The 9301-nt window shown below is 36.0% G+C and overlaps 1 non-coding gene across 1 annotated transcript; it reads right to left on the bottom strand.

Moving 5' to 3' along the window:
• Positions 1-7890: 7890 nt before the first annotated feature.
• Positions 7891-7997, bottom strand: LOC126028074 (U6 spliceosomal RNA). The gene has a single exon (XR_007502372.1). It is a non-coding gene; the product is annotated as a U6 spliceosomal RNA (small nuclear RNA).
• Between the last annotated feature and the right edge of the window lie 1304 nt (positions 7998-9301).

The following is a 9301-nucleotide window of genomic DNA, read 5'->3' as shown; positions in this document are numbered from 1 at the left end:
CCCTATGTTGTTTTCTTGTTTGAACTATTTTGAAAGATAGTATTACTTCAAGATCCTGATTTCCTTTATTTAAGATATATGCCCAGACATGAAATTGCTGATCTTATGGTACTTCTATTTTTTTGTTTTGTTTTGTTTTTGGGTCACATCTGGCAGTGCTCAGGCGTTACTCCCGGCTCTACACTCAGAAATCGCTCCTGACAGGTTCAGGGGACCATATGGGATGCCAGGATTTGAACCATTGACCTTCTGCATGAAAGGCAAACGCCTTACCTCCATGCTATCTCTCTGGTCCTGTACTTCTATTTTTATTTTTCGAGAAATCATCATGTTGTTTTTCATAGCTATGGTACAAACTTAATTTTCCACTGATGAAGAGAAGAATTTTCTTTCTGAGTTTTTTTTTTTACCAATATCTTGTCTTTCTGATAATAGACTTTACAATAATTATAAAAGATCATTTGGGTTTTAATTTGCATTTTTGTGGTAATTATGGGTATAGACTATTTTTATGTAACTGTTATTCTTTGAGTGTCTTTTTGAAAAGAGAATTGACTCAGTCTCTGCTCATTTAAAATTACATTATGCTTATTAGTAGTTGTAATATTCACTGTGTGCATTTGTTAAATATTTTGGATATTCCCCTTGATCTAGTATACAGTTTGCATATACTTTCCCCCATTCTGTTAGCTCTTGTTTTGTCAATCATTTATTTTTTGGTGGGTTACACCAAGTGGCCCTCCGGGGTTCCTCCTGGCTCTATGCTCAGAAATTGCTCCTGGCAGGCTCAGGGGATCATATGGGATGCTGGGATTCAAACCACCATCCTTCTGCATGCAAGGAAAACACCTTAACTCCATGCTATCTCTCTGGCTCCTGTCAATCATTTCTTTTGCTATAAAAAGTATTTAGTTTGTTGAAACTCTACTTATTTATTTTTGCACTTGCTTCCTATGAATTCCTATAAACTTCCTGTTATATCCAGACATTGCCAATAATAATGTAAGAAAGTAGTCCTTATGTTTTCTTATAGGAATGTCATGATTTTGAGCATTAAATTTAAGTTTTTAATCTAATGTAAGACAAATGATATGTTTAATTCTTTTGTATGTGAGTGTCCAATTTTCCTAACACTATTTTCTGAAGACACTGTCCTTCCCCCATAGTGTTTTTAGTTCTATTATGTATGATCAGTTGATGCTATGAGAGTGAGTTTATTTCTTTTTCTTTATCATTTTTTGACTTTTTGGGCTACACCTTGTAGCATTCAAAGTTTATTCCTGGCTCTGCACTCAAAAATTACTCCTGGCAGTGCTTGGGGGACGATAGGAGATGCTGAGAATTAAACCCTGGTCAACAGCATGCAAGGCAAACACACTAACCACTGTACAAACTCTCCAGCCCAAGTGAATTAATTTCTGAAACTTCTGTTAAATTTTTTTATAATCAATATAATTTGTATTTATGTAATTATGCTGCTCTTTGTAAGATTTTAATTCTAGAGCAGTTTTAGATTCACAGATAAAGGAGGAGGAATGTACACAGATTTCCCATATTCTACATACCTCAAGCCATTTATAGCCTTCTCCATGTTCAGTAGACCCATAGAATGATACATTTGTTAATAAACCTACACTGTTATAATAGTATCACCTATTACATTATATTTCAAATTACAAAGGTTTAGAAAAATATATGTGAGAGCCATAGTCATAAACTTCCTCTGGGATATCTAGTATTCTCTCCTTCCTTTTACTGAAATCACTGGCAGCCATTTTTTTTAACTTCCTCCATAGTTTTTACTTTTATGTATTGTTATATAGTTGATATCACACAGTACATTGACTTCCAGGTTGGATTATTTTTACTTAGTAATATACATATAAGGTTCTGCTGTGTTATTTCTTGCCTTGCTAGCTCTCTTTTGGAAGACAGTTGCCCACACTGGCGGTTTGACTCCTGGCTCTGCACTCAGGAATCCCTCCTGGTGAGTTGGGGGGGTCCATATGGGATGCCTCAGATGGAACCCAGGTCAGCCATGTGCAAGGTATATTCTCTTCCCATTGTGCTATAACTCTGGTCCCAACTAGCTCTTTATTTTTTAACTTGGCAAAATTACAGTGCCTGGATGTACTAGTGTATCCATTCTTCTAGTGAAAGACACCTTGGTGTATCTAAGTTTTAGAAATTATTAATAATGTTATAAACATTGATATGCGTAAATTTGAGTTATAAATTTATTGGGTCAATAGCAATGAGCGTAATTGTTGATTGCTGACTCTTATCTATAATAAGATATTATTTAGTAAACTATCAAACTTGCTTCAAGGTAGATGCAACATTTTTATTTCCCACCAATGGTGAATGAAAATTTCTGTTATCCTATGCCTTCACCAGCATTTCTTATTGTCAGTGTTCTAATTTTGTCCATTCTAATAGGTGTATAGTGATGTCTCGCATAATTTTTGCTTCTTTAAGTAAGTTTAATTAGAATCATCTCTTTTGGGGCCGGCGAGGTGGCGCTAGAGGTAAGGTGTCTGCCTTGCAAGCGCTAGCCAAGGAAGGACCGCAGTTCGATCCCCCGGTGTCTCATATGGTCCCCCCAAGCCAGGGGCAATTTCTGAGTGCTTAGGCAGGAGTAACCCTTGAACATCAAATGGGTGTGGCCCGAAAAACCAAAAAAAAAAAAAAATCATCTCTTTTGGCCGGGGGCACACCCGGCAGCTCTCAGGGGTTACTCCTGGCTCTCTACTCAGAAATCGCTCCTAGCAGGCTTGGGAGACCATATGGAATGCGGGAACAACAAAATAGAAAATAAAATTCCTATTTATGTAAAAATTGTGTCATCAATACTCTGGTTATAGGTGTCGTCCTGAAACAATGTATGCAAAAAAAGTATAATAACCATATTATAAATCATGTTAACTCAATAAAAATGGTAAAAAAAAATAAGACCAAGTCAAAATAAATTGCATTTGACTCAGTATACCATGTCTCCAGATTACAGGTTATTTGTGAAAATAGCAATATCTATTCAAAAGATAATTTTTCTAGATGATGAAAGATGCTGATATTGAATTGGTGATTGAGCACTTACTTGCCTTGTAATGGTAAGGTTCTGGATTTGTTTCCCTGGAACATTTTTTAAAGAAAAGACATTAATGAGTTTTGCACAAAAGGATATACATTTTTCTATTTAGTTGTGAATTACCCTTGGTAATATAGATCTTGAACCTGCAGAAAACATGCTTAGAATCTTGCAAATGAGATAGATATGCCTGTCATTTTCTGTGTGATCAACTCTACTTGATATCCTCTGTGATGCTCTATATCACAGGAGCTAACTTTCTAAGTCCTTTTCTTTCTGACTGCTAGGAAGACTTAGGCAATGAATAAATTCTTGAATGAAGAAATGAAGCTAGAGTGTTACTCATTCTTTATCCTCCTTCCCTCTCTCCCACCCTCCCTCTCTCTCTCTCTTCCTACTTCCCTCCCTCCCTAACCCTCTTTTGCAAGTGACCTCCCATGACAACTGAACATCTTTGTGACCTCAAGTCACCTTCCATGACAACTGAACTTCTTTGTGACCCCAACTGGATGGCTCTTTCTCCCAGGATTCCACCTTCTTGAGCAGAGATTTTAATTTTTTTGTCCATTTATGCTAAATGATACCAGCTCAAAAGTTATAGCAACAGCCTCTCCTCTTTATACCTTACATTAAAGATATAATTGTCCTTGATGTTGGACTTTGGGGTCTCATTTTATACCATCAATTCATCTGTATATCAAATCATGTGTGCTAAAGTCCCTCTGTGTGAAATACCTTGAATATGTGTTTGATTTGTGTAAAAGGAGAGACTATAATGTGGAAGACTGTAAAAGACTTTTTCCACTGTAAACTATTTCCACAGAAATAATGCCAAGTTGCAATAGAGACAATAGGCCACTTGGTGAATGAGCAAACACTATAGTAACACCATAGCATCTAAAATCTATTTCTTTTCATCTCATGCTAGTTAGGTAAAGGGTGCCATAAGCCTGTAGAAAATCAACAATATCCAAGTTCATGTAATAAGCAACATTTAGACCTAAGCAGATCATAGCATAGTAATCTGTATTAATAGCCCTGTTTAGGGGCCACAGCCCAAGCCTCTTATTTTTAGATACTTATATCTGTTTACAGATGGGAATAGAGACTATTCCAAAATAAAAAATAATAGCAATAACTAGTCACCTAAAACAACACTTATTTTCTCATTTTGAAATATCTGATACATTTCAAAGTTAGTATAGGTGATCATCTTTACAAAATAATATGTCAGCACCCAACACTGGATTTTTTCCAAGCTTCAAGTGAAAACCTTATTTATATCATCCCTTAAACATGTATCTTCCAGACAAGGGACTGGAAGAAGAGACTAATATTTAAAAAAAAAAAAAAAAAGGATAGCCAGTGGGAAAATAACAAATATCTCCTGAAAAGCACTCCAAATATCTTCCCCTTGGCCCTTCTGCTTGCATTCTTTTGCCCAGAACATTCAGAAGTGTGAGTAGAGGTAGTGATTACTTTTATGGTCTATGTTGCTACTAAAAAGGGAAAAAGAAGCATTTTCCATGAGTTGATGTAGATGCACTAGCTTTAAACACAAATATTTTTTATTTTCGTTATTATTATTGTTATTGTTTTGGCACCACAGCTGGTTGTGCTCAGTGCTTATTCCTGGTTCTGTGCTCAAGGATAATTCCTGGAGGCTCAGAGGACTGTGGTACTAGAGATGGAACTGAGATTGGCTGCAAGCATACTATTTCTCCCACTCCTTCTTCACTTCAAATAAATAAGTAGAGTTTATATGAAAAACCCAGTAACAATACCGGTTTTTATTTATTTATTTATTTATTTATTTATTTATTTATTTTTTGTTCTGTTTTGGAAGAAACACACTGGGCAGTACTCTGGGCTTACTCTTGGGTCCGCACCCTTGGCAGTGCTTGGGGACCATATGTGGCACTAGGGATTGAATTTAGGCTGGCTGCATATTGTCTTAAAAGCATCTGCTGTCCTAGTATTAGTCTTTGAGTAATTTATTTTAAAAGAACTACCTAAATTAAATGGATGATGAATAAACATGACTTATTATAAGAAATAAATGATTGAAAAATAAACTTTCTTTTTGTTGTTGTTGTTTGAGGGCCATACCCAGTGACACTCCAGAGTTACTCCTGGCTTTCCACTTCTCTGCATACAAGGCAAATGCCCTACCACTGTGCTATTGCTTGAGCCCCTAAAAAATAAATTCCTGTTCCTGTGATTATTTTCTTTCAGGGAAGGTTTTCTGTCAATATAGGTGCAAAGTCTTTATAACTCCTTTTCTCTAATGATAATTTTTCTTCTTTCTTTCTTTCTTTTCTTCTCTTTCTTTCTTTCTTTTCTTTCTTCTTTCTTTTCTTTCTTTTTCTTTTCTCTTTCTTTTTCTCTTTCTTTCTTTCTTCTTCTTTCTTTCTTCTTTCTTTTCTTTTCTTTCTTTCTTTCTTTCTTTCTTTCTTTCTTCTTCTTTCTTTCTTTCTTCTTTCTTTTCTTTCTTTCTTTCTTCTTCTTTCTTTCTTTTTCTTTTCTTTCTTTCTTTCTTTTCTTTCTTTCTTTCTTTCTTTCTTTCTCTCTCTCTCTCTCTCTCTTTCTTTCTTTCTTTCTTCTTTCTTTTTTATGTCTTTCTCTTTCTTTCCCTTTCTTCTTTATTTCTCTCTCTTTCTTCTTTCTTTCTTTCTCTCTTTCTTTCCCTCTTTCTTTCTTTCTTTTCTCTCTCTTTCTTCTTTTCTCTTTCTTTCTCTCTCTCTCTCTTTCTTTCTTTCTTTTCTCTCTTTCTTCCCTCTTTCTTTCTTTTCTTTTTCTTTCTTTCTTTTCTTTCTTTCTTTCTTTCTTTCTCTTTCTCTCTTTCTTTCTCTTTCTTTCTTTCTTCTTCTTCTTTCTTTTTTCTTTCTTCTTCTTTCTTTCTTTCTTTCTCTCTCTCTCTTCTCTTCTTTCTTTCTTTTTTCTTTTTCTTTTCTTTCTTTTTTTCTTTTCTTTCTTTTTTTCTTTCCTTTCTTTCTTTCTTTTCTTTCTTTCTTTCTTTCTTTCTTTCTTTCTTTCTTTCTTTCTTTCTTCTTTCTTTCTTTCTTTTCTTTCTTTCTTTCTTTCTTTTTCTTTCTTTCTTTCTTTCTTTCTTTCTTTCTTTCTTTCTTTCTTTCTCTCTCTCTTTCTTTCCCTCTTTCTTTCTTTCTTTTCTTATATTCAGTGGAGCTCAAACCCAGGTCAACTGCATGCAAGGCAAATATCTATCTATACTATCCTTGGGTCCAAATCTATTTCTTGACTTGGGTTGGATTTGAGGCACATATATTAATCAACAGAATATGATAGAAGTGATGTATAAATTTTATCCCAAGTTCTCTGGAGACTTTAAGCTTCTGTTCTTGGTTTCTTGGAATATAATTGCCATAGGAATGAATCAAAGCTAGCTAGCCTCCGGAAGGCCCCCTGAAGAAATGAGCCCTTTAGCTAACAGCTCAATCAATCATCCAACATGAGAAAGACATCCTTGACCAGGCTGTCCCGAGCTGGCTTGCTCTTTGAAATTAAAAATTAAGTGATCACATCAAGTGTTAATATTCAGTTGGGCTTAATTTGTCAAGCTACAGAATAGTGAATCAATACATTCTTGTTTTAAGATACCCAAATTGGGACGTTTTTAAAATTAAGGAACAATAAGTAACTGGTACATCTTTTAACAAGTCAATCATCTTTCTTGTGCTTTTAAAAGAGCTTTACAGAGGAAATCACACTGCTTCTCTCACTTTTGTATTTCTTTTTGTTCTGAGTGGGAAAAGTGGAGAACTTGCTGTTGACTAGCTCTTTGTACAGCACAAAATACTTGCAGAACATTAAATAAGATCAGTCAATGATAGATGCTTTATGACAGTCATAATAATAAGATAGTTTTAATTGAAATAATGCATACGTGTAATTGTCTCATTTTTCACATGATGAAGGAAGTTTCTTGTAATTGGTAATAAACTTAATTAGACTGGTTTAATAATGGAGCTAGACTAAGCAAGATGCCAGCAGGCTTGTCTTTACTCTTTTGTAAAACAGCTTCCTGCAAAATCTGCTCTAATTAGCTTGTTTATCGCCTCTGGGTGAGATCTTGGCCAAGTCCCAGGCATTTTCCAGGTACTTTAGGAAGGAAGGCCTTCAGGCAATGAAAAGGTAAATCTAAACTCTGGATGTGGTCTCCTTCAAGATTTCTCTCCTTTATATTTTGTATTGGTCTTAAGATTGAAGGAGCAGACTATGGTCAATCTCTTCTCTTTCTCCATCTAATAGCTTGTTTGGTTCTTTTGGGGATGCTCTGGAAATGAAGATAAGATATGATCCATATTTTGGTTAGAGTCTTCTCCTGAGACTGGTGCCCAGTGTAGAATAACATGTCAATATGGAATCCTGGATGGAGTTCGATGGTGATGGGATAGATGAAGGGACCTTTCTCTGCGGCCCACCTGGGCCATGCACCTGCTGGCTGGTCTGAGGGTGTCTGCAAGGAAATGCTCCATAGACAGTTTCAGGAGATGTCAACTTTATTAAAGCCCTGGCCAACATGTGTGGCCTATAATCTTAAACCTTTTAAGGGATCTCCATAAGTAGCCCTGCATTCAAGCCAGTCTCTTCTCCTTCCATCCTGCTTCTTCCTCCATCTCCTGCTAAAATCTCTCAATCCCCTTTCTGGCCCTCAGGCAATCCTTTTGTTACCTACCAAAGACCCCTCCCAGAAATGGGCAGGTCTTGCCATCAGGTAAGGTCATGCAGAAGATGGGGTGAGGTGACACCCAGTACTATTTAAATTTATTTTTATTTATTTCTAAAATATGGAACACTTCATGAATTTGTGTGACATATTTATACAGGGGCCATGCTAATCTTCTATGTATCATTCTAATTTTAGTATATGTGTTGCCAAAGTGAGCACCAAAATGATAATTTTATTTACTGGGATTCTGATAAAAGCCCTCTTAATTGGATGCCTCTAGCTCATTATTTGCATGGATTTTTTTCTTACAGGGGTGTGTGTCCCTTCTCTTTCTTCTGGGTGGCATTTTGGTGGTTACTAAGCCCTATATCTATAATTTCCAATTCAGTACCTGGCTATTTACCTCCCTTGAAAGCCACAGAGTACAACAAGTACAGAGTAGAAGCATTACCATAGAGGTGCAGCTCACTCTATAAATCTAAGTTGACATCATCACAATCCATGCCTACTGTGATATGCAGACAAATAGGGAGACATGGTCATGAGTTTTTGAAAAAAAAAAACACTAAGAAATAATAACTAAGAAATTACTACCTTTGAAATAATTTACAAACATAAGGAACATACCGCTTTGAGATGCAAATATTGAGCTCTAGATAGATGGAGAAATGGAAGCACCCATACGTATAAACTGAGACACCAGAAAAAGGTGGAGTCCTTAGAAAAGAGAAAATTTAGGAGAATTTAAAGATCGTGAAATAATATGGAAAGACCATCAGGAGTCTAAAGCTATTTCTATAACAGCACTCAGATTAACTTTTATGTATGCAAAGAAATTCAGGCCAAAACAATTTGGAGAAATTGTAAAGAAACTTCTCCAAAAAGACATTCTTTACTTTTTCACTCTGAAGAACTTTTTTTCTTTCCCCTCACATTCCTCTAAGTAAATCTTTTCATTAAAACTATTTGGCTTCATTATTTTTCTTCCTCCTTGTCAGCACAAAAGTGGATTTATTCTGAGCTCATGGGCTCTTAGATGAATGATTTGCACACACAACTCAGATGCTTAAGAAGTTAGTTACTCAAACAGTTCAAGTAGATGGGTCCTAGTCCCTCTACAATGTACAGGTGTCTCCTTTAACCTACTGAATAATGTCACTCATTCTGTCCCTCATTTCCTGATCAATGGAAAATAGCCTAAGTCCTGTCCCTTGACATCTACTCACCTCTAGTATATGATGGTCTGGTCCTGTCCCTGTGCCATGCTCTATCCAATCTGAAATACACAGCTAGTCTGAAATCTTGCAGCTAAAACTCTATCACCTCTGTTCACTAGCTGGAGTTTTGTGCTGTATTACCTATTCCTGGGCCTCTCTAGGATCCCTGTCTCTTTGGCTTTTTTTTTTTTTTTTTTTTTTTTTTGGTCTCTGGCCATGACCATGTGTGCTGATTGGGTAAGATCTTTATGCAATATTTCTTGGGCCTCTCTAGGACTATATACCAGCGACTCCCTGTCATCTTGA

The sequence above is a fragment of the Suncus etruscus genome, chromosome 1 (assembly GCF_024139225.1).
Source record: "Suncus etruscus isolate mSunEtr1 chromosome 1, mSunEtr1.pri.cur, whole genome shotgun sequence".
NCBI classification, from domain to species: Eukaryota; Metazoa; Chordata; class Mammalia; order Eulipotyphla; family Soricidae; genus Suncus; species Suncus etruscus.
Note: the sequence above shows the minus strand (reverse complement) of the source record. Positions and strands in the feature narration are given on the sequence as shown.